Source organism: Vulpes lagopus, chromosome 16 (genome assembly GCF_018345385.1).
Source record: "Vulpes lagopus strain Blue_001 chromosome 16, ASM1834538v1, whole genome shotgun sequence".
In the NCBI taxonomy this organism is placed as follows: domain Eukaryota; kingdom Metazoa; phylum Chordata; class Mammalia; order Carnivora; family Canidae; genus Vulpes; species Vulpes lagopus.
Window position 1 is genome coordinate 34,246,104 of NC_054839.1, and position 25,723 is coordinate 34,271,826.

Sequence of the window (25,723 nt, forward strand, 5' to 3'; positions counted from 1 at the left end):
GTCTCCCCCTTGTAAACACCCCATATCACAAGCAACTGTCCATTTGGTGTTACCCGTTTGATGTTCAATAGTCTACATTGTTATGATCCACTTGTCAAAACAATATCCATACCTCCTAATTGAAATTTATCTATTCTCTGTACCAGTCTTTCAAAAACCTACTATCACTATAGTAGAATTAGTTGTTATATCAATTAAGAAGTCAGTTCGTAAGGTGGCACTTGGCTGGTTCAGTAGGTTGGGTGTCCAACTCTTGGTTTCTGCTCAGATCATGATTTGATTGGTCCTGGGATCAAGCCCCAAGATGGGTTCCCATGCTCAGTGAAGAATTTCCTTCTCTCTCTCCTCCTGCCCCTCCCTACATGCCCCCTGCCTGAGATAAATCAATAAATCTGGGGGGATCCCCGGGTGGCTCAGCGGTTTAGCACCTGCCTGTGGCCCAGGGCATGATCCTGAAGACCCGGGATCGAATCCCACGTTGGGCTCCCTGCATGGAGCCTGCTTCTCCCTCTGCCTGTGTCCCTGCCTCTCTCTATGTCTATCATAAATAAATAAAATTTTAAAAAATAAAAATAATCAATAAATCTTCAAAAAAAATTTTTTAAGTCAGCCAGTAAAAATGTATCAAATGCTTGGATTAGTTGTGTCCCAATATTCTTGTGCAAAGTGCCCTCCCTCTTCTTTACACTTTGACTTTTCTGGGCCTCACTTTTTTCTGTGGCTAAAATGAAGGAGTTGGACTTCAAGATGAACTTTGAGTTCCTTTTCATCTCCTATAATCTATTCAATATAAGTGGGTTGTAAAGTGTAATCAAACATTACTATTCTCACTAATAGGTTTCTCCTTCCAGAAATTGCAATGCTCATAGATCTACAACTCTTCCCAACTCTGTGTCAGCTAGCGAGGTATTTCATGATCAGCTTTTTCCCACCACCATCTTTACTAGAACCTTCTCCCATCACTAGAATTCTGCTTCTTCTCTAAGTTTCTCCAACACATTCTGTTTTTCCAGGCCTGAAAAATGTGTTTTCTGTCTTTTACCTTTTCCTTATATGTATGTACTTATAAATATTATTTAGAATTGTTTTGTGATATTATATGTATTGGAATACCATGTGTATTGATTTGTTATTTGCTTTTGAGGGACAACATATTTTCTGACATCATCAATGCTAATAATGTGTAAAGCCAGTTCATTCACTTAAGCTTCTATTTCTAATATGTGAGTATACCATAAATTAATGATTCATTCATTTACTGAATATATATTTAGCCTATTTCCAATTTTGTGCCTTTACAAATAGCACCACAAGAAAAATCTTAAATACTTCTTTGGCCATGTGTGAGAGAGTTTCTCTCAAGAGTAGATGCCTAAGCATAGAATTACTGGTCACAGATTATGTATATCTCCAAAATTACTGGATATTTACAAGTTATATAAATGGCTAAGAATTAGTATGTGGAATATATAAAGAATTCCTAAAAATGTGCAAGAAAAAAATGATCTAATATAAAATGGACAAATAATACAAATAAGCAACTGAATAAAGAGAGACTACAATTGGCCAATAAGTATTAGAAATATGTTTAACTTAGTAAAGGCCAGGGAAATAAACATTAAAATAAACTCAAAAAGTGGGCTTTTATTTCATACATCTGAAAGTGGCAACAATCTTTTTTTTTTTTTTTAATTTTTATTTATTTATGATAGGAACACAATGAGAGAGAGAGGCAGAGACACAGGCAGAGGGAGAAGCAGGCTCCATGCACCGGGAGCCCGACGTGGGATTCGATCCCGGATCTCCAGGATCGCGCCCTGGGCCAAAGGCAGGCGCCAAACCGCTGCGCCACCCAGGGATCCCTGAAAGTGGCAACAATCTTAAAGCCCAGAAAAAGAGGATACTGGGGCAGGAGTAACAGAACATTCTATGGGATGATAATGAAATGATTTACACTCTCTTGGCCTTTCTTATTTCACCCATAAAATGAGGATGACCTCTAAGAATACCAAAAGCCCTAACATTTCCCTAACTTCTTTTCTGTTCAATTAAATATGATTCTACCAACACTGTATTCAGGAATAAAAGAGAGATATTTGTCTCATCCATTGTGTTGGAGCCTGCTAGTACTGATGGATTATTTGCTTTTTCTTAATATTTTATTTATTTATTCATGAGAGACATAGAGAGAGAGAGAGACAGAGACAGAGACAGAGACACTGACAGAGGGAGAAGCAGGCTCCATGCAGGGAGCCTGACATGAGACTCGATCCCGGGTCTCCAGGATCCCACCCTGGGCTGAAGGTGGTGCTAAACCACTGAACCACCAGGGCTGCCTGATGGATTCTGTTTTGATGCATTCATTTGTTCTTTTTTTCCCAAAAATATTTATTAACTACATAGGACATATTGGATGTTTGGCAAGTCACTGTTCTCCCACTGTGGGAGAGTGAAAAATAGAAACTCTCAAAAAGCCCATCATACACAGAGATAAATGTTATGATGTATAGGAGTGTAGAGGGGCAATAGGAAGTGCTACAACTCAGAGCTGAAACATTAGAATAGGATTCCCAAACACACCCTTGTAGAAACAAAACTTGAAGGTTGAGTGTATCATCCATGTATAAGGAGGAGCAAACATAATCAGGCAAAAGGCAACAATCTGCACGAAGGAAGATGGAGAAGTAAACAGATTATCTGAAGAGTGGCATTCAAGAGGTGGAGAGTAAAGAGGCCTTAGGGGAGTACAGAGTCCAAGAATTTACAGGCTTCATAAGCTATGTTAGAAGATTTAGCTTTAGGGGGATCCCTGGGTGGCACAGCGGTTTGGCGCCTGCCTTTGGCCCAGGGCGCGATGCTGAAGACCCGGGATCAAATCCCACGTCAGGCTCCCGATGCATGGAACCTGCTTCTCCCTCTGCCTGTGTCTCTGCCTCTCTCTCTCTCTCTGTGACTATCATAAATAAATAAAAATTTATTAAAAAAAAGAAAAAAGAAGATTTAGCTTTAAATTTTATTTATTTATTTATTTATTTGAGAAAGCATGCATAAAATGGGGGGAGAGGCAGAGGGAGAGGGAGAGAGAGAATCTTGAGCAGACTCCCCACTGAGCATGGAGCCTGCCCACCATGGGCTCAATCTCACAACCCTGAGATCATGATCTGAAATCAAGAGTTGGACATTTAATGGATTGAGCCACCCAGGTGCCCCAAGAAGGTTTAGCTTTTATCCTAAGAGCGAGGAGGAGCCATTGATGGCCCTAAGGCAGGTTTTAAGACTGGCAGATTTGAGTTATTATTTAGAGAGGTCAGTTTCCAAAGCTGTAAGGAGCTCAGCTAAGAAGCCAAGCAGGAAATGGTGCAGAGCCATGGATGCACATACCAGAAGAGATAGAATGAAATGGGTAGATCTAAGAGATTTTGGAGAGGTAGAATCAATAACACCTGGTTTGATTAGATGTATGAAGTAAAGGAAGAGGAAGAATCAGGACTCTCAGGTTTATGGCTTGAACAAATGTAGTAAAGGTGATGTTATTCACTTGGACGCAGGCCACAGGACAAGGGAGGGGGGTCACCAGGACATCGAAGAGCAACTGTCTGGCAATTAGTTGGATATGTGATTCTGAAACCCTAATGAGCAGGGCTGCCTTGAGATTAGATTTGAAAGTTCTTACTGTATAGTAGGTAATTGAAACTCTTCTAGTAGATAATGTTATCTCCCTAGAACATCTAGATTGGGAAGAAAGAGCAAAGGAGTTTGAGAACAAGTTGTCAAAGGATAGGAGGAAAACCCAGGAGAATGCAGTTTTATACACACACATACATACACATACACACAAGATAAAGTGAGCAACCAAATGTCAAGAGCTGCTGAGATCCACAGAATTTTTTATTTCTAAATATAGTCATCTATCCTTCTTAAAGGTTGATCTTAGCAACCATAACTTCAGGGAAGTGCCATGATGGATCGTAGACTTAACCCAAACCTGGAGTTGAGTTGGAGAAATCCATGTATGACTTCACTGGGACATTGGGGTGACTTCTGGTGCATTTGCCTTGCAATTTCTGCAGCCCACTAAGAGCATCTGCTCTGGTAAGAAGTGTCTTTGCTGGCTTCACCATGCTTGTCACTCATACCTGCGCGGTCCCAGTGGAGATGGCAGTCCTAATCAACTTGCTGCACAATGACACGGAAGAGTTAACAGAGTTACCGGATGATGCTGTAGAGTGAGGTAAGACAGTGTCCTGTTGATATCAGCGGAAACTCCCGAGACACAGAGCGTGATGGTGCATTCAGGAATTCAGCCAAAATGATAAGGACATCTCCAATTTTAGGGGGAAAAACGTCAACTGACAGTTACTCTGAAACCTTATTCAGGATGTACACAGGGCGGATTGTGCCGGCATTGCTGGTTCTGAGCTCTACAAAGAAAAGTGGAGCTGAATAAGTGCTCCTCTGCTTCTTTAACCCCTTCCAAGCCACTGTGTGTGTTCAAACAGGTACCACTCTTTCCTGTTAGTCCATCAACTACTCACCAACGAAGCACATGTGTCATTGTTCAAATATACAACTTGACATCACTGCTCCAATTATTTCAAAACACAAAACAGACACACACACAAAAACTGATTCTTGTTTGCTGTCTCTTTACTACAAACTGGACAAACCACAAAGGCAGACACATACGGCAACTTCGAGTAATCCTGTCTCAGTGAGGTCAATAGGACCGTAGCATCGACGAAGCACGGCGGGGATGACAGGGTGATGAAGAACACGGGCTTTGAGGGAACAGGAAGCAGAGACCTGATGTCCTATAAATATTTCTAAAGTAATAAAAGAGAGAGAGTGGGGGAGAGAAACACAATGACAATGTATGTCAAAACAGTGTAACTCGAAGTGTCTATTTCAAAAGGTTTAGAGGAAGAAAAGGGCAGGCACCATATATAGAAATGTTCAGTCATGTTTTCAAATCACTCACGGGATTGAGGTGCTGAAAGACCTGTAGGCCAGGGATTTATGCATAATCGGATCATTCAAAAACACAGAAATGGCTGCCAGAGCAAAGTACAATGTTCACTTTTGAAATCACAAAAAAAGCTTTGTTTTAAGCAGGCTGAATTGACTGAAGTTGAGTTTCAGTGAAGCATGTTTTGGCTTTGGGTGTCATTATTTAGTTTGGCATCCTTGCCAAGGAAACCTTTTTCTTACTTCGCCTGTTGTTTTTCTTCTGGTGCTACAACTGTGAAAGTCCAGGCAAGATCCCGATGCTACATATTTAAATGAGAACTGGCTCCCTGTTTACCTTTGATTCTGATGAAGGGAGTGGGGGAGCATGGGGTCTTGATTGCTTGCCAGGACTTGTAAAGCTGATAGATGTGTGCCTTGTCTCTTGAATAATCTGGAAAATCAAGTTTAGCTGGTTTGATCAAAGGGTTTGCAAGTCAGTTGAGAACACTTGCATGCAATAACTATAGATACTGTATACATCGACCAGCCAAAGGCCAAAAAGCTAATAGCTCTGCCAGAGATAAAGGATTATGTATGTTATGCTTGTGAATACCAAAGGAAGGAATTCTCCATTTTAATATTGATGGCTAAGGTTTGTACTGGTGAGACATTCAGACAAACAAAATACTCTAAATCTTAGCGACTTAAGTCATGATGAAAAACTTTTAAAATCCTGCTGCTATCTGCCCACTTAAATCCGGTGTGGAGTGAGGGAATCAACTACACACTTCCTACTGACAGTTCATCAAGAGACAGGAGGGTAGGTTTAAATAGTTGTGAGTTGAGGTTTTCTCACATTTTTTTTTTTTTTTGGAACTTCTTTTTCATCGGAAGCTTCCAGCTACAACACCTGCAGAGGCAACTTTGATTTGAGATGGAGGTAGAAAGAGACTGGCACGCATTCCTTTTCAGACATCCTCCTTTCGGGCAAATTGGTCACGTGAGAGAAACTTGATTACTCTGTCAAGAAGTGAGTCCCTACACCAGAAAACTGCACCGCATGGTGTGAGAAATCAGAACAATTCAAACAAAAAGAGATGCATTGGATCATCTGCATCTGGACTGTCCTGTGCATTAACCATGCGAGTAGGTCTCACGAATTTATTTCAAGTCCCCATGCTTTGATTTTGATTTAATTCACTTTTCCTCTTGGCAAAATTATAGACAACTAACTGCACCTTCAGCCAGTATTTCCCATTTTCTTAAGATATTAAATAATCCTCTTCAAAGTGAACCACTCAATCCCCTGGTGTGAGCAGAGTATATAGGAGAAACCTGCAACAGACAGTCATTTTGGCTGATTACAATTTCCTAATATAGACACTGTTTTCGTTACTACTGTGAAGCCCATGAAACAACTGTTGGGGAAAGCTTTAAAAACACAGACACACACACTTGGCACACCGGCCTGGCATTAAACTAAATTACAGGTACAGTGGTGACATATGTAAACGAATCTGCCAGTACAAGTTACCAAATGTTATGTGCCGCACACAATAATAGGCAATGCATTATTCAAGTTTTGTACTAATTAAAGAACTACTTTGTTGCTAAGAATCAGTGTATTAAAAACATACATTCTTATTAACTGCGTTCCCAAGAGTTAGAAAGATGAGAGGTGGATCTCAGGTTTCAAGGACCTATTATTAGGTTCTCAAAGTATTTTCTTAATCGCATGCATTTTTGAAGAGAAAGCTCAGAGTCCCTATCACATAAACAAGGTCTGATTGTGGGGTTTTAAACGGCTATCTTGGGGTTTTCTTCTTTCCACGTTGTTTTTCCTTCTCATTCCACCAAATTTCATTTCTCGGAGTCAGAACCTGAACCGAAGTTAAACACCATAAAGAAATTTGCTCAGTAAAACAGGACTTTTATTGGCTGAAAAGCATTTTTACAGTGTAATCTGCATTTTTGTAAGTCCTTGTGGAAAATCCCCTCTGATTGAGTGGTGCTTAAAAACTTGAAAATACACATTGCCCATGAAGCTCTCATAATTTGACAGAGATGGCGGGGGCGGGGGGGGGGGGGAGGGTTGCGGTGAGGAACTGGTATATCTGACCCACCAGGCTATTGTCACCAAAAGAGTAAAAACACTTCCTTTTTGGACAACCCTGCAACTTGGGCGCACCCTAGATCACCCAGCCTGGCCCCTAGGTCTTGGGGTGATGTCTGTTCTCTGCCCAATGGTGAAACCCTGACAGCACAGAACAGCCGTCCCATTTCTGCTCCAAGGACTCCCTCCCAGATTCTCTGTCTCCCCAACATTTCTTCCCTGTAGCAGTGCCTGGGCTTTTGCTCATATTCTCTCCATCTTCTCCGTCTTCGCCAGTTTTTACTCTCACCCCCAAACCAAGTTTGTCCATTAACACTTTTTTTTATTTTTTTTATTTTTTTTTAGTTCTCAAGACTCAGTTCTTTGAACAACTTCTTCACCAGAGGTTCCCAGGAGCCCACGGTTGCAAAGAGCCCTTCCCCTCTCTCAACCTGAAATGGCTGAGACACAAAAGCCCCCTGTCCATTTCTCTGATGGCACATTATCCCCTTAATCCATAGCTCTAGACCTTCCCTTTCTCTTGTTTTCTGGCTCATGCATGCGAGAGATTTGGCTAAATGAGAGGGGATTCAGTGTCACTCTTTCTCATTTGCACTTTGATAGGCTTTCTTGAGTGGATGGAGGAGAAGGAGGTGAAATTACAGCTAATTTGCCAGAAAGTATATACTCTCCCGTGATAGCATGGAACATACAAACATTCTCAGTCATGTGTGCACACCAGCAAAAGTTTGAAAGCCATTGCTGAGGCATTGCTGAGGCTGGCCTATTTTTACTAGATTTGCTCTATATTTTAAATTCTTTGCTCTTATTGATAGTAGTTTTCCTGATCTTCTGTTTTTAGGTCCTTCTTGGTTCCTCTGAGACTCTCAATGGCCTTCAGTCAAATGGTCTCTGATCTCCTCCATGTTAAAATGAAAGAAAACCAAGCACACCCATCACTTAGCCCCATCCCTGTTTTCAGTTGGTCCCCTTCTCCTTTCACTCACCCCAACGTCTTCTCTTCCTTGACCACCTCCAACCTTTGTCCTGTCCCATTATTTTTGAAACTACTTAGAGATCGCTAATGGTCTCATAATCAAATTCTCTGTGCCCTCTTTTTGCAATCTTCATCATCATCCCAAGAGATTAATGCATTCCATAAATATGGATTGGCACTAACAGTAATACCTACTTTCAACATTGTTACCTACTTTCTTTCTGCTTTTGTTCTCCTGGATTCAACTCATGCTCAGTTTTCTTTCCAAAATAGCCCTCTGCCTCTCGGCTCATCCCTCTAGTAGCTTCCTTTCTGAGCGCTCCTCCGTCCTCTGCTCCTGACCTTAGCCTCACTTTCTTGAACTTTTTCCATTCGACATTACTTTTTTCACTCTCTCGCATCATCCCTTCCTCTCTGGTAGGTTCTGCTCTATGTATTCTCTTTCCTCCCAAACTTTCCTTCTTTCTCTGCTTATTTAGAATGCAACATAGAAAAGTACATCCTGGGGGCAGCCCCGGTGGCTCAGCGGTTTAGCGCCGCCTTCAGCCCGGGTGTGATCCTGGAGACCCGGGATCAAGTCCCGTATCAGGCTCCCTGCCTGGAGCCTGCTTCTCCCTCTGCCTGTGTCTCTGCCTCTCTCTCGTGTGTGTGCCTCTCATGAATAAATAAATAAAATCTTAATATATATATATATATATATATATATATATATATATATTGGAACAAGTGACAAAAACAAAGTCATAACTTCTTTTTCTCCTTAGAAAAAGTCCTTTCTGAAGAGCTTCCCCAATATAGCTTGGCAAGAAAAGGAATTCTATATTTTTTTTCTTGAGATTGTAACTTAGAGTAACTTGTAAGCCTTCATAATTTTTAGCCAAAAAAGTCATCAGCTGTGTCTTCCAGAGCCTCATTTTACAGATTTGCCCTTTTTCTGAGTGATTCCTGAGTGACTTGGCATTGAGTGGAGGACCAATGGCTGCTTTCAACACACACCTGGGTTTCTCTTATAACAGGATTTATTCATTCATGAATTGACTTATGCTTGAAAGCTAATTGTTGACTTTCACATAAGCAACATCTTTCTAATAATAATTATAATCTATAGCTTCCTAAGCAGTATATGCCCCAATTAGGCATTTGATTATCTTATTAGAATACTGACACCTAGAAATTTTTGAGGAAACGTTTTTGCTATTTTATATCAATACATGTTTTAAATTTTCCCAGTAAAAACTTTGAGTCACTCACCGAACGACATACTTTACTTTTGGTCAGCCATCTCTAGATTGTAAATTCATCAAAGACCTAAGTCTGCAGCTAATACTGAGTTTAACATACTGAGTTTAACATCTTACAGACTTCTGAAACTTAACATCTTCTAAACTGAGTTATTATTTTTTCCCTAAATTCTATTTAATTCTATGATCATTTCTATGCAAATTCTTCCCAAATCTTTGCCTTAAATCCTATGTACTTCCCAAGCCACAGATGGGAATTCAGGCTGCCTACTGCCCACCTCCACCTAAAACTACCCTTGCAAATAGTGGATCCAAAATGAAGCCCTCCTTCCAATCTGCTGCTCATATGGGCTGTAGCCTACAAGAACTCCAAGCGTGGTCCGATCCACATGCTATTGAGGTACCAAGAATGGAGACACATATGCCATCTGAGTGGTGAAGGAAGGCTTCACCTGAAGGTGGTTTTTAGATCTGAGTTTCAAAGGAAGAACAGAAAATTCCCAGGAGGTAATTTAGGCACAATAAAATAACATGATTGAGACAAAAATCACAAGTCCTATTATGCCCCTGGTTCGTTTCCATTCCCACTGTATATACTCCAGTTCTGGTCTCCATCAAGGCTTCCTTGGTCTTCACCTCGGTTCCAGTATCTTTCATCCCTCACGTAGAATCATCTCTATCCATTTTCCAGGAGGACTCCGTTTTCCAGCCAAACTTAGACTCCATCATGTTTACTCCTTATCTTGGAAAACCCTTTGCTTTCTCTCTGCCTATAGAAGTTCTACTCACCATTCATCTCTGTGAAGGCTCCCTGAATCCTCTGGGCATCATTAATGGCACTTTCTTTTACACTGTCATTTATAGCATTTGTCACAGCCAGACCTATGCTAGACTTAGTTGTGTTCTTGGCCATCTCCCTCACTGGACTGTAAACTCCTTGAGAACAGGGACCATGTCTTAACTATTTGTACCTCCCTAGTGGTGTCTAACACAGTGCTTTGTATGTGGTATGTTCTCCATTATTATCTATTGAATTGAATTGAGTAAATGGTTACTGAATGAAAAAAAAATTACACATAATTCTCCCTATATAATTAGAGCTAAGCTGATACAGGTGGGTACTATGCAATCCTGTTTGTTTCCAAGTCTCAACTTGCTGTTGAATCATTTGTAGATTTCCTGACAGATTATTTTTTTATATTACTAGGATTTAGTGGTGTAAAAATGGGATCTAACAATTTGACTTACTGTAAAAGTAATTCCTTAATTTTGTAATCTGTGTACAGTAAAGGTTGTAGCTGTGTTTTATTCTTCTACCTTAATAAATAAAACAATTCAGTGTTAGGATGTGGTTTTCTTCCCTTTTGCCTCTTGATGTCAGCTCTTTGAACTCAAAAAGAATGGTTTTATTCCTACAGAAGGTGATAAAAAATACGCTGCAGATGAATCTTGTGCCACACTTATTTTATGGTCCACACTAAAACACATGTTCAGTAGTCTACATGTAAACTGAATGTTTTGGTACAGATAGTCATATCTTGTACTAAATCTTCAACAACTTTAACTTTCCTGCAATGAATAAAGCCCTAATAATAATATTGTTTCTATGTGGCTGCAGCTGATTGGAAGTGAGTAAAATACTAGGGAAGTTTGATTTACCTTGGCCCATTTCCATGGTGGGGATGGTGCCAATCTGACTTCTCAGCTCTTCTATTTGGGGGCATCTTAATAGGTTGGGGCCTTTTGAGCCAATGGGACGTTTTTAGCCACCTACTCTCTGATGTTAGTGTTACAGGTAATCCTTTGTTGTGCCGGAGGTGCTTAAAATGCAAATTCACTTAGGTCAGCCCTATGACTATATGAAGACCTAAAGTTAATATTTATCTTCACATTCTATTTTATAGTAAATGCTTTTTGTCCTTCAAAACAAATCATACGCAACTAATTCCAAACAGAAATCTAAAAGATTGGTAAGCAAGTCTTCCGTAACTAAACATCAATTAAAATATGGTCTTTAATTTGGAAGTCCTTTCTCTGTTTATAAGATTTAAGAGGATCCTTTTGCTCATTGAATTATGCCAAAAACTAATGATCAAAATGCCTGGCAAATTAACCTGAGAATTTAATAGTCTCAAGTGAAGAACTATGCTACAGGCTTTAAAAATACAATTCATATGTTTCAATCACATTGTATTGATTTTAATCAAAGATATCAGTCTCTATTAACCCAGTCCTACATATCTGACATAAATCTTCATCTACTCTGCTTGAAATATCAGATATTGTAGTTTACTAATAAAAGTAAATTTGTCATTAAAAACAAGTCTCTTCAAGTGCTTTGTACACTTGGGGTTAATCCTGATGTTTCCAAGAACCAAAGAAAAAAGCAAAGGAACAGCAGTAGGGGTTTCTGTCGAGAAGCAGATTTGAGACATTGGGACAGATTTGAGTTTGGGGAGTATGAACAAAGGTTGCAGATGGCAGACTGCAGAGTGATGGAAAGAAATTACTGGCTTTACAAATGGTAAAACTGGGTTTGAGTCCATATTCTGCACCTCCTACTGAGTTCATGCCCAGGTCTGTGCTAAGACTTCAAGCAATCGATGTGTACTCTGTGAGCCTCCACTTACGAGAACCAGCACTTAGAAACCATAAATATTTTTAAAATGGGAGATGATAAAAGTTGTTATTAACAATGTTATTAATGATCATGTTAAACATCGTCCTATTTAAAATCCTCCAGGAACTTCTCTTTGTACTTACAATAAAATCTAGACCTATCATGATCTACAAACAATGACAAGATCTGGGACCTGCCCACTCTTCAGCCTCAGCTCTCTGTGGTTCACTGTTCTTCAGCCATACTGACCTCCTTCCCTACACCCGATATGTTCCAAGTTGAACTGGGTCATCTGTGCTTCATATTTCCTCTGCGAATCAATATTTCTCTCTCTTTCTCACTCTACCTCAACAACAACAAACTAGAAAAATCTTCAGTTCCCAACTCAAACACCTTAGAAAGGCTTTCTTTAACCATTTTATCTAAAGTAAGATCCCAACATTTCTCCGGCTACCACAACCTATTTGGTTTCTTCACAGTACTTACTGTGATCTGAAATTACTTTGCTTAGTTTTTTGTTGTTTTTGTTATCTACTGGTTCCCTTATCATCAATTTTCCTACAGTACTGCATCATTCTCATTGAACAACACTCGCTGTACAACAAAACAAACCTTCCTGATTTTATATTTTTCTTCAGTTGTTGCTTCCCTCTACTGCAAAACTCACTGAAAGGGTTCTGTGCTTGCTGGCTCTATTCCCTCTGTTCCATTCTTTCTTGAACTTACTTCAGTCATGCCTTCATCCGCCAACTGCTCCATGAAACTGCTCTGATCATTGTCACTAATGACCACACATTGTCAAATCCAATGGACAATTCTCTTCCTAAAAACCCTATATTCTTTCAATCAATAGAATTTGATGACATTGCCTCCTCCATAATATGCTTTCTTTCCTTGGTCACCTGGACTTTATTTTTCTTTGTTCTCCTATACCCTCACAGGCTGCTCTTAATCTCCTTTGCTAGGTCTCTACCATCTTCAAAGTCAAGAAGTTGGACTCAATCTTCAGAATGTTCTTCTATCTACACTTACTCCCTAAGTTACTTTATTAAGTCCTATGGCTTTAGTGTAACCTCTGTGCTTTTGCTCTATTATTGGATCTCCTCTCCATAGGAAGCCTTTATGTTCTAGAAGGGCTCTGTCACCCACAACAGATTTAATGTTTTTTGTCAAAAAATGTTATTTGTCAAAAAACAACCTTATTATTTAGGCAGTCAGTAGTGTGGTGCCCGACTCTTGTAGAAGCACAGACTTTTAAAATGTAATAAAGACCTTAGCACTTAGCCTCTCTTTGTTATTTTACATAAGGAAATTGAGATACCGAGAAGTCAAATAACTTGTCATAAGCCACACAATCACGCAGAGCTGAGACTAGAATCCAAAGCTTTTGACTCTTCCAAGTCCTAAAGCAATGTCTCTGATATCCGATCGTGTCTGAGTTCTTACATGAAAATTTGTGCCTAAACATCAAATATCACTGAACTTCAAAACTAGCAGTGACCTTACTCATCTTCACTGCAACTGTATTCCTTTGTAAATGGGAAATGATCGCATGGGACCCTGCTGCCATTTAAGGCAGAAGAAACCTATCCTCCTGCCAGTTACAGATTTGGACCTTCAGGCACAAAGGATGAGTACATGACAGGTTTCTTGAAATGCAGTCCATGCTCTTAAACCACTATTGATCTAAATTCTGCCTTCTGTTTTATTTGTCTTTCTTCATCATCCCAGGGTATTTTTCCCTCCTCATTCATTATTAGTAAGGGTTATTTCATCTGCTATTCTTTTGAAGCCTTGCCATTCTGAAATGTCACATGTAATAGTATTTATTTTGGCTTACTAGCAGTTTCTCTTCACAATGGCCTGTCCCACTCTGTAACATTTTGTTCAGTTGGTCGGGTTGTCAACTTAGGATGTTTGGTGATGAAATGCTGACATATTGCCTATTTATAGGCCATCGTGTCACTTTCTAATTGGTTGGTTTGAAAATAACAGTTTCTTGTTCTCTGGATCACTTCCACTGTTTGTTTCAATGTTCTTTCTGGGCAATCCCACTGGTTGTTGACTGACCTCAAAACACTCTGAGCTGTTGTACTTCACTTTGTTTCTTCCTAATCTTTCATAGCTCCACCTGATCAGGAAATGCCAAGTCCCTGCCTTCACAATGTAGGACAGTTCCAACACTGAAAGCAACCTTATTCCCTGCTACCACTCCATCTTGAATTTGCCATTGCCCTTGTTAATTTATTTGAAAAGTCTGTGATGAGGTACCAACACCTTCGTGACTTATGATGGGCTAATAGTTGACCATTCCTTTGCTCATCCTACAATATTGGACATGATGTTTGTTGTTCTTGTACCATCCTGAAGATGGCTGAAATACCATGTTTCTTTCCTAGAACTCCCCTCATTTTCCCTTTTTTGCTCCCTGTTTCCTCAGTTCCCAATTTGGAGACAACTCCAAATTTCATTTTCAGATTTCATTTTTTCCAAGGCCAATGCAAGTACTAGTTCAAAACACCTGTTTCTATACCCATTGGTTTTTCTTGCTTCTGGTCTAGTAAGTAGAGATATTCTAGTTCCTGGCTTCCTTTCCATTCTATCATCTTTCTGCTCTAAGAATTTGCTTCTCTTCTGCATATCTAGGATACCCTGTTGAATTGCTCTCTCTTCTGCCTTCCTGCTGCCTACAGTTTGCTTCTCCTAATTCTCATCTGCCACCTTTTACCCTTTCTCAATCTCCCCTCTCCTTGCTCCTTCCTCAGCCCACCCCCTTTTCTGAAGCAACCTATTAAAAGGTTAGTAATGACCTCCTTATTGATAACTGCAGTCTTAGCGCATCCCACAGGCACCTTTGTAGTGTCACCTACAGATTAACCCTTGTACCCCAGGCTGGATCTCCCTCCTCCATGGTATGTTTTTACTACATCCCTTAAATTCTCCTTCTACCCCTGCTGGGTTTTCACTTGCTTTCTTTGCAGGTTCTTTTCTTGCTTCCTTCAGTATGAGGTTCTCCCAGTGGTACCTCTGCCGTCTGAGCCTCTCTAACTATACCTCAACAACTTTATTTTACATCGTATCTGTGAAACAAAGTATGAAACCCCAGCTCCACTGGGTTGAAAACTGGATGCTCCCTCACACTTCTTTATTAAAAAGATCACCATTTCCTAAGTCAGAAAATGCCAAATGTTCAGAAGTACCTGTGTAGGTTTCCTCTTTAGTCCTTTAATCCATCATATTCAAACAGACATGAAGTCCTAGTTTTCTTCTCCACAAAACCTCTTATACCTAACCCTCTATTGCTATTATTTTTAATCCCTATTATTACCATTACAATTTGGACATTTAATGACTCATGCAGATTTAATGCAATGGCTCCCTAAGCACTGTCCTTGCCTGTAACTCCATCCCCCTCCCCAGTCCTTCCCCGCCCCCAGTCATTTTTTTTTTACATTATTATCCTAACATGCTTTTTTATGACAGTTTTCATTATGTCACTATTCACATCAAAAAACATCCCTGGTTACCTGTGGACACACATGGCACATTCCTTAATTTGCCATTCACTAAAAGCACTTTGCTAAATCTGCATTATGTCAGTTACTATACACACACACACACACACACACACACACACACACACCATTATTAGCCACATTTTATAGATGAAGAAATTGAGAATCAGCAAGATGCTTTCCTGCCCAAAGAAAATTAGTGAGAACTGTTCTCAGATTCAAACTCAAGACTCAAAAGGGGCTCTTAATACCTTAGATGGATTGTCTTTACCCTTGGACACCAACCTACTTTTCATACTGCAATTCCCTATTTCTCCTTTCCACAAAAACATAACTGACACATCCCTATCTTTGTATTCTCTTCCTCCATCTATACCAACTCTACTGGGGCCCATCCTACACCACTTGAGCTTGCATAACTTTCTATTCCTCCCAGACATTTACTGTCACCATCGTTTATTTGGTTTCCAATCATAAGTTGTTTGGTGGTGTGTCTTGCAATGTTGATTTGTATTGCTCATTCTACCTAGTCAGCCAAATGATGTATATTGATATATATTGTCTCATCAACTACACTGTAAGGAAAAAAAAAACTTTTCTTATTAGTTTTTGGACCTATGTCTCAACTTTTTCAACCCCCAACTCAATAAGTTATTCACAGCACAGGTTTATCACCTGGGTGATACAATTTTGCTCAATGCCTACCATAGGGATAATAGCAATGTATGTTCCCCTTTTCTTTAAATATTTTTGTGGTTTATTGATAGACATTTATGCATCTCATTTATGGTAAATAGTCTAGCCTTTGATGATGTTTATATTTCTTTATTTTTTTAGCTTTATTGAGGTTTACTAGACAAAAATTATATATATTTAAAGTATACAACATAATGTGGTGTGTTTTTTTTTTAAGATTTTATTTATTTATTCATGGGAACACAGGGAGAGAGAGAGATGCAGAGACACAAGCAGTGAGAGAAGCAGGCTCCATGCAGGGAGCCTGAGGTGGGACTCAATCCTGGGTCTCCAACATCATGCCTTGGGCTGAAGGCAGCGCCAAACCGCTGAGCCACCGGGGCTGCCCACGTAATGTTTTGATATGCAAATAATTGTGAAATAATTACCACAATCAAGCTAATTAACATACAAGTTATCATCTCACATAGTTACGTCTTTGTGTACGTGGAGAGAACAATTACGATCAACTCTCTTGGCAAATTTTGAGTACACAATACAGAATTATTAACTATAGCCACTATGATGTACCTCAGATCTCAAGAACTTACTTATCCCTTATAGCTGAAACTTTGTACCCTTTGACCAACATCTCTTCATCTCCTCTAGAAATCTATGTTCTTCATAGATGATATGACTCCTTCAGTTGTGATCTAGTGGCTCAAGAGAGTGTAAATTAGGAACTGTAAATACTTCCTAAAGAAATCACAGAGTGGAAAACATCCAAATAATATGTAGTTCCACACCAAGCATATCAGATCTGTTTCAATATCTTCTAAATTTGATAATTTTAAAAAATGTACTACTACTACTGTATCTTTCAATTTAGATCTCCTTCATTCTCTAGCATGAAAGTAACCAATGAAATGAACTCTATTGGAAGCATTAAAAACTTATTGGGGTGAAAAGAAATCACAGTTGGCATTCAGAGAAGTAAAATAAATAAGCAATAATTTATCCTTTAGGTTTCCTTTGATTGGTTTTAATAAAATTTGGCATTTCAGAGGGAGACTCTCCTAAAAAGCAATTCTGAATGATGATAAAGCAACGTTTTGAAGGTGAATGAAAGAGCAGCCATGTTCAGGGGCTGCAGAGTCTCCACAACTAAACAGAACACCCCTTGTAAATATTACATGAAAATGTTTCTTTTCTTTCCAACTTTATTGATAAAATTGGCAAATACAATTGTAAACAATTGTGTTTAAGTGTACAATATGATGATTTGATATATACATACATTGTGAAATGATTATATACTCAAGTTCATTAACACATCCATCACCTTCTATAGTTATCTTTTTGTGTGTGGGTGCACTGAGAATGCAGAAAAATCTGCTCAGCAAATTTCAAGGATATAATACAGTATTGTTACTATAAGCACCATGCTGTACATTAGATCCTCAGAACTTACCGATAACTAAAAGACTATACCCTTTACCATAACTCCCTATTCTCCCCAATCTTCAGCCATTGACAACAACCATTCTATTCTCCATGATTTCCACTTTTTTTCTCTTTACATTCCACATATGAGTGATACCATGCAGTATTTGTCCTGCTATGTCTGGTTTATTTCATTTAGTATGGTGCCTTCTAGCTTCATCTGTGATGTCACAGATTTCCAAATGGCAGGGTTTCATCCTTTTATATGGCTAGAAAATATTCCATTTTACACTACGTTGTCTTTATATCCATTCATCCATCAATGGACACATAGGTTGTTTCCATGTCTTAGCTATTGTGAATAATGGTGCAATGAACATGGGAGTGCAGATATGTCTTTAGACAGATTTCATTTCCATTGGGTATATACCCGGAAGTGGGATTGCTAGATTATATGGTGGTTCTATTTTTTTAATTGGTTAATTTTTTAAGGAACCTCTGTACTGTTCTCTGAAGTGGATGTACCAATTTACATTCCCACCAGTGTGCTAAGGTTCCCTTTTTTTTCATATCCTTGCCAAAATTTATCTCTGTTCTTTTAATATAGCCATTCTAACAGATATGTGGTGATACCTCATTGTGATTTTGATTTGTATTTACTAGTGATTATTGATGTTGAATATCTTTGACTTTTTACTATTGGGTTATATGAGTTCTTTATGTATTTTGAATATGAACTCCTTATCTGATATAGTTTGCAAATATTTTCTCCCATTCCACAGGTTTCCTCTTCATTTCTGTTGACTATTTCTTTTGCTGTGCAGAAACTTTTCAGTTGATGTAATCCCACTTGTTTACTTTTGCTTCTGTTGCCTTTGCTTTTGATGTCAAATATCTGGGTTTTTTGTTTTTGTTTTTTGTTTTTTTTGTAGCTTATTGAGCTTCCTTCAAACAATTATTTTGAATTCTTTAGCCAGCAATCTGTAGGTTCCACCCCTTTGAGGCCAGTCACTGAAAAGTTATTGTGCTCATTTGGTGATGTCTTGTTTCCTTGATTTTTCATGTTTCTTGTAGCCTTGTTCTATTGTCTGCATGTTTGTTAGAGCAGTTACCTCTTCCCGACTTTATGGATTGGTTTTGGTAGGTAGACTTTCACCTGCAGGTGGGTGTGAGGATGCTGGCTGGGTGGTTTGTGGCAGTTGCTGATCTGGGAAAAGACTAGTGGTGTAGTCTCTGTGCATATCTGTCAGCTAATGTTAGTGTTGGCAATGGTTGCAGAGATCCTCAATGGTTAAGATTGTGGGTGTCCACAGAAGTATCTAGAGCTGTTGAGGTCTTTAAGGTTAGGAAAGCTGCTGGGGACCATCTGATCTCTGTTTCTCCCACAGTGGATGTCATGGCCTAGGGGAATCCCTCCAGGTGCTAGATCTGTCTCACAGACCCTGTAGCCATGGTGGTGGCATTGGTATCTGATGCTTGGGTACCCATGGAGCACCCACAGAGCTGGGGTTTGGAATGCAAGTACACGTGGAGCAGCAGCAACTCCAGGCTCTGGGGCTCTGGCTGGCCTGCAGCAGCAGTAACTTTGATGCCTGAAACATGGGCAAGTGTAGAGCAGCCATGTAGCCATTACCTGGAGTGCCTGAGCACAAAGAGCAGACACAGAACCAGAGTCTGAAATGAGGGTGCATGTGCAACTGCATTTGAGGTCCAATGTGTGCATAGGGTTTTAAGGGGCAACCCTGGCCCTAGAATGACAAAACAGCAATTCCTTCTGGAAGACATAGAGCAGCAACTCCTTCTCTGGGGAATTTTCAACAGTGGTGTTGTTGGTTACTTCAGTGGCAAAAGCCAGTGTCCTTTGAAGAACAGGCCACTGGGTCTGTGTCAGCTAATACTACCAGGTTCTTCTCTGTGAAAGCTGTGGGAGTCTGGCTGCTGGGGGGATTGTTGAGGTCCTCAGTGGCAAGGCTGCTGGAATTCTCTGCAGAGCAGGCCACTGGGACCATGATGGCACCTGCTGTAAGCAAATACTGATTGCCCCTCCTTTGTGCTGAGCCATCTCCAGATATCTCACCTAGTCTGAACTCCCAGTGATCCTTTCTGTGCAGTTATTATACTTCTTTTTTTCTCCATTGTGTTGCTATAGGTTCTCAGTTGGAGTTGGTTCTTTAGTCCCCTCAAGGCTATTTTCTTTTTTAGATAGCTGCCTAATGTTGTGGGGTGGGGGGGCGGGGGCTAGGTAGGGTAGGAAGAGGGGATGAAGGCTGGTATCTCCTGACTGCTGACACCAATGACAAAAATGTGTCTTTTGACACAGTTTAATCTATTGATTGGCTAAGAAATTGTCTAGCCAAAAGAGTGAATTAATCATGTCTTCCAATTACCACTGTTTCTTCATTGATTCATTTACCCAAATCTGCTCCAATTTCTCCTTCCCCATGACCATGGAGTGACTTCAAGACTTTCTCTTACCTCACTTGAATTTCTCCACAACTCTCCATCTGGTCTCCCTGCCTCCCTGCTTCACTATTCAAATCAAATCTCAACACAATCCTTTATTTTAGAAAAATCTTTCCAAAATACATGCCTGAAAATCTCATGTCTTGACTTACAAATGTCCCATGATTTTTCCTTATCTTCCTGAAGTTTAAACTCCTAGAGGTGGCACACAAAGCACTTTGCCATCTGCCTCTTGCTTTTCTCCCGAGTCTCATTGCCCCACACTTAAATTGTTCCTTTTTGTGCTTTAGCTTTTAATACTCGAAAGAATATAGGATCTTTGTATCCTTCATGACACTATAGTTGGAATCAAAATGCAATACTAGATGCAAAGTGTGAAGCTCAAACCAATCTTAGAGCCTGTAAGAGTTTTCATAGGGGGGGTGGATGAACCCACAGCAAGTGGTGCTGCTTGCTAAAGCTGCAGTTATCTAGGTCTGATATTTCCCATGAACCTCATTCCCTCTCTATAAATCTTTTCCTTAGAAAAGAAAGGCGCCTGGCTCAGAGCAAAATGGCTAGCATGAAATCGACAAGCTCTTTAGGGATTTGCCCATCCCTACAGGACAGAGAACAAATTCCTACTGTTTGTCAGGTTTCTGTGAATTTATAAAAACAAGTTTCCCAGACATTAAGGTACAAAAACTCAGATGTAGTGGTAGAAAAACATCACAGTACAAAAAGGCTTTCAATTCTCTTGGAAACACTGTGCTTATTAAAGGCATAAACACTAGGTACAGAAAGTTCAGTAATCCTTTTCCTAAGGGCAATAGTAGTTTTTACATTACAAAATCAGATGGTTGCTCTTTATTTGAGGGCTGAAAATAAAGTGCCAGTTTGGAGAGGAAACAAAGTGTAACCAAGTCAAACGCTTACATCTGAATGGAAGGTCAGTCCTTTTCCATTCTCTGTAGCCTTCTTCCAAATGTACTTAGAGCCAGCTTTTAGCTTTACCTCTCCCAGTTGTACATCTTTACCACTGGTTGAGAATCTGACACAGTCACAGAAACCCATCTAATCCCCTAATCCTTGGTGATTTTGGCTAGCCCCGCATGTCCTAAAGGGAAGCCAGGACTCTGCCCCCTATTTAGCACCATGGTGAGCCTCTTCCACAGAGCCACAGCCCTTCTATGTTCTCATGACAATTGCAATATTGATAAACAATAAAATTACATCTGATAACAGCTTCCTCAGGAAAGAAAAGGGAAAGGAAGTAAAGAGACCATGCTTGGAGTTATTTTGTATAGGTAATCTCACATATAAATAATACTCAAAAGCAGTTATTCTTGAAAGCAATGGATTACTACCATTGTATTATAGCGTAGCACACTGAACTGAGAAATGAAGTGTTTTGCCCAAGCCCTTGCAGTAAGCAACAGAACCAGAATATAAACCGATATTCAAAGAATACGTTCTTTCCCTTCCATGCCAGCTGCTTCCCAGAAACTAAGCATGGACCTATTGTGATGCAGTTAGTTTCTAGCAAACCAGAACTCTAAATATGGAAACTGATTCTCAGCAACTGCTATGGTGTCCTTGTATCTTAAACAGTGAGATGGATCATGCGGAGAATAGATTCCAAATTTCATGGTTTCCATTTCTATTCCCTAATGAACATTACTACAAAGATAGTGACCCTCTAAATTCTAGACTCCAGGGTTTTTTAAAAAAGGTATTTATAACTCAACAAATGTCACCAGGACAGGTGGAGGCAATGACAGGAGGAAATCAAGGTATGGAAAAGAGATTACCTTGAAAGTAAAGTCACCCTTGCTTCTCCATTGCACAATATCTTTAACCTCAAATTAAATCTTCTTTTTCCACATTGTATTGCAATGGACAGTAACATGCAAAGGAATTAGTCTGGTATTATCTCTATTGATATTGCAAGTTTAGACTACAATCCAAAGTAGCATCCATCAACTCAACAACTACCAATAAATTCAAAAGTCAATATTTCATGGCACCAAAGGTCAATGTATCATTGGCCTTCTGTTGTTGCTTAGATACTTCTCCCCAAATAGCCCTCTCTGAACATTTATCAACAAAGTATCCATTGTATATGCCACACTATGCTGGGAAATATAAAAAACACATACACTGGGCTGTGCCTCCAAAATCAACCACCTCTACATCTCCACTACTCTCACTACAACATAAGCACATGTGGAACACTGTAACAGCCTTCTGACTGGTCTCTGAACTCTTTATTTTTTTTTTAATTTTTTTTATTATTATTTATGATAGTCACACATAGAGAGAGAGAGAGAGAGAGAGAGGCAGAGACACAGGCAGAGGGAGAAGCAGGCTCCATGCACCGGGAGCCCGACATGGGATTCGATCCCGGGTCTCCAGGATCGCGCCCTGGGCCAAAGGCAGGCGCCAAACCGCTGCACCACCCAGGGATCCCTCTGAACTCTTTAGAAAATGGAAATCAAATGGCAGCATGCCCCTACTTATGATCTTCCAATGAATGCCCATTATAATCACAACACAAATCAAGGGTTTTTTGCCCTACAAAACCTGCATAATGTACCCTCTACTCTGCTCCAGCCACAGTGGGACTTTATCCTGTATGTTTCCTTTGCCTGGAGTGCTCTTGTCCCAAATACGCACATGTCTGGGTTGTTCTTCCATCATTCAAGTTCACCTAAAATGTTACCTTTCAGAGAAACTCTTCTGATGATTTCATCTTTTTTTTTTAAGATTTTATTTACTTATTCATGAGAGACACAGAGAGAGAGAGGCAGAGACACAGGCAGAGGGAGAAACAGGCTCCATGCAGGGAGCCCAATGTCAGACTCGATCCCAGGACTCCAGGACCATGCCCCTAGCCTAAGGCAGACGCTCAACCTCTGAGCCGCCCAGGTGTCTCTTCATCTTAAATTAAAATAAACTCTCTACAATATTTTCATCTTTATTCTTTAGAGCATTTATCACTATATGAAATAATTTTTTCATTATTTAGTATTTATTTCCATCCCTTGAATGGCAATCCCTTGAGAAGAGGGAACTTACTGGTTTTATTTACCACTGATTCCAGGGCCCACACAGAATCTGACTCTAAAAAGTGCTCAAGAAATTCACATATTTACTGTATATAATTCAATGATTTTTTTGTTTATTCAGAGTCATATAGTCATCACCATAATTAATTTTAGAACATTTTCATCATCCCAAAAAGAAATCCTACACCCACTAACTGTCACTCCCCATTGTCCCTCTATCCCCAGCTATAAACTTTATTTTTTTCCCCAGCTATAAACTTTAAAAACAAAAAACAATGGTATGTAGAAACTAAGAAAAGTAATGTGTAGGGGGAACAAAAGGTAGAAACTAAAGGAAGAAATAGAGACTGCCAGGGAGAGGTAGGAAAACATGAGCTAATCCATATGTGGATGGAGATAAATAGTCATGCTGTTCACTCCAGATCCATATTGTAGCAAATATCCTTGGGATGCTAGCACCAATATAGGCTCACTTCTCTAAATGATAGTCCTGTTCCTCTAAGAAGAGCAAACATAGAGATGGTAGTTAAATAGCAAGATATCTGAGACCTGTTTAAACACAACTTGCAAGAATGTGATAAAACGAAGCTAAATCACCACACTGTTGATCACAATTCTGTTGATTAGAGCCCCAGAATATTCTATAACTTAAGAAGTTACAGAGATAGGGATCCCTGGGTGGCGCAGCAGTTTGGCGCCTGCCTTTGGCCCAGGGCGTGATCCTGGAGACCTGGGATCGAATCCCACATCAGGCTCCCGGTGCATGGAGCCTGCTTCTCACTCTGCCTGTGTCTCTGCCTCTCTCTCTCTCTCTGTGTGTGACTATCATAAATAAATAAATAAATAAATAAATAAAAGTTACAGAGATAGAAACACTTACAAACTGAGTTTTTTTTTTTCTCCACAGCACAAAAGAAGCTTCCATTGCTGCTTTTCTGCAATGTTAAAATAAATTGTACAACATTTTCCATCGTATTGGCAGGAATAATGTCTTGTACAATTCAAACATCTGAGAAATCTTCTAATTTTTACACCGTCTTCTCCCACATCTGATTCAGTAATTTCAGAAAGGTCACCGTTGGACAAAGGGTCACTGAATACTGTTCCGGCATCTTGGCCTTCCACCCTCACATGTTTAGGGAACACCTTGAAGTTAATGTTAGCCCGCCCAAGTTGAAAGCTATGACTCAAATTTTGCCAGCTGCAATCAAACTCTCCTTCATCTCAACTTTTGCCATTTCAAGACCACAGACGTCTAACTCTTTGGAGATAAGACAAGGAAAAACACCTAGAAGTCAACTTTCGCCAAGCCTGACTTTCCCAAGTTTCGAGATAATTGCCAGTGGTTCAAAAGGAAGAGACATTTATGTATAGCTGGAAAAATCTACACAATCCTGTAGACACGCATGTAGGATACCAATTGTGAAGGAGGGCTCCCTTAAAGACTGTGTTGCTAGGTAGTTAATAAATAAAAACAAACAAGAGTAACTGCAGAGGAGCTGAGTCTGAACATGACTTCTTGAACAGGTAAATCAATAAAATGCCAGTTAGTGAGGTAAGAAGAATGAGATTAAACATGCAAAGTTTACTCGCATTTTTTTTTAAAGAAGTAATTACACAAAGACAGGTGCAGTGAGAAGTCACTGGTGTAGAAAATGGGAGCCTAGGAAGATGAGAGGAAGTTTGCTTTCAAGGTGGAGTTAAAAGAAAAGGGTTGAACCACTGACACAACCATCCATGTATTTGTTCCTCTGCAGTTTGCTCTGTGGAATAGCCTTAGGCTCTTGGTACACAAACCAGCTATTTGTAGAAAACTGTACTTTGGAGACCAAAGCAGATTTTTCACAGCTTCCTACAAGGTGCCAGGACAACAGATCTGTGAACAAACAAAATGTTGCTTGGGTTACTACATGCAAACTGGCAGGTTCATGCAATGTGCAATGATGTTGCCGTAGACAGTTCCCCATTGGCTGCCAGGGAGAAACCAATTCCCAAGGTGGTCCAGTATTGAAGACTCCCCAGTCACACCTCAACAACTTTTCCAACTTTTCCAGAGGTAACCACAGCTACTCCCTGGCACAGAACAAATCTCTTGAGTCTGTCCAAACCTGTGAATTCACGGTCACCTCCTCTAATCTCAAGACACACATTGCACTTGCCCATCCAGGATGTGTCTTCCTTGCATCTCTCCATCTTTCCAAACCAGTTCCTTTCATGGAACTCTCAGCTCACTATGGCTTATAGGAATCTCTTTTTCCTCCCAGAGTGCCTAGTGTACCTTGTCTGTGGTCTGGCAAGAGTGTGCCTGTACGGTTACTTGGATCATTATGTGTCTTATCTGTTGGATCTGGCTAGAGTCTCCTTAAAGACAGAGGCTGAGAAGCTTTCATTCTTGTTTTTATTCCCTCACACAGTGAAGACCAAACACATAGTCAGCATTCAACAAATATTTGGGGACAGCTTTGGAAAAAGAGAAGACCCTGTGTTGGGGACAGGCAACCACCCTAAGGAATGCAGGGCAGAGGCTCCCCTTCACACAGGCGGTCCTTGAGCCGGCTGATGCGACTCTGCCATCTTCAACAAATGGCTTCCAAGGTCAGGTCAATGGCTCCCATCCCAGCCAGTAGGAGCAGAAGAAAAAGTGGAGATCTGGTACCAGAGACTTTCCCTCAGGAAATGAGTG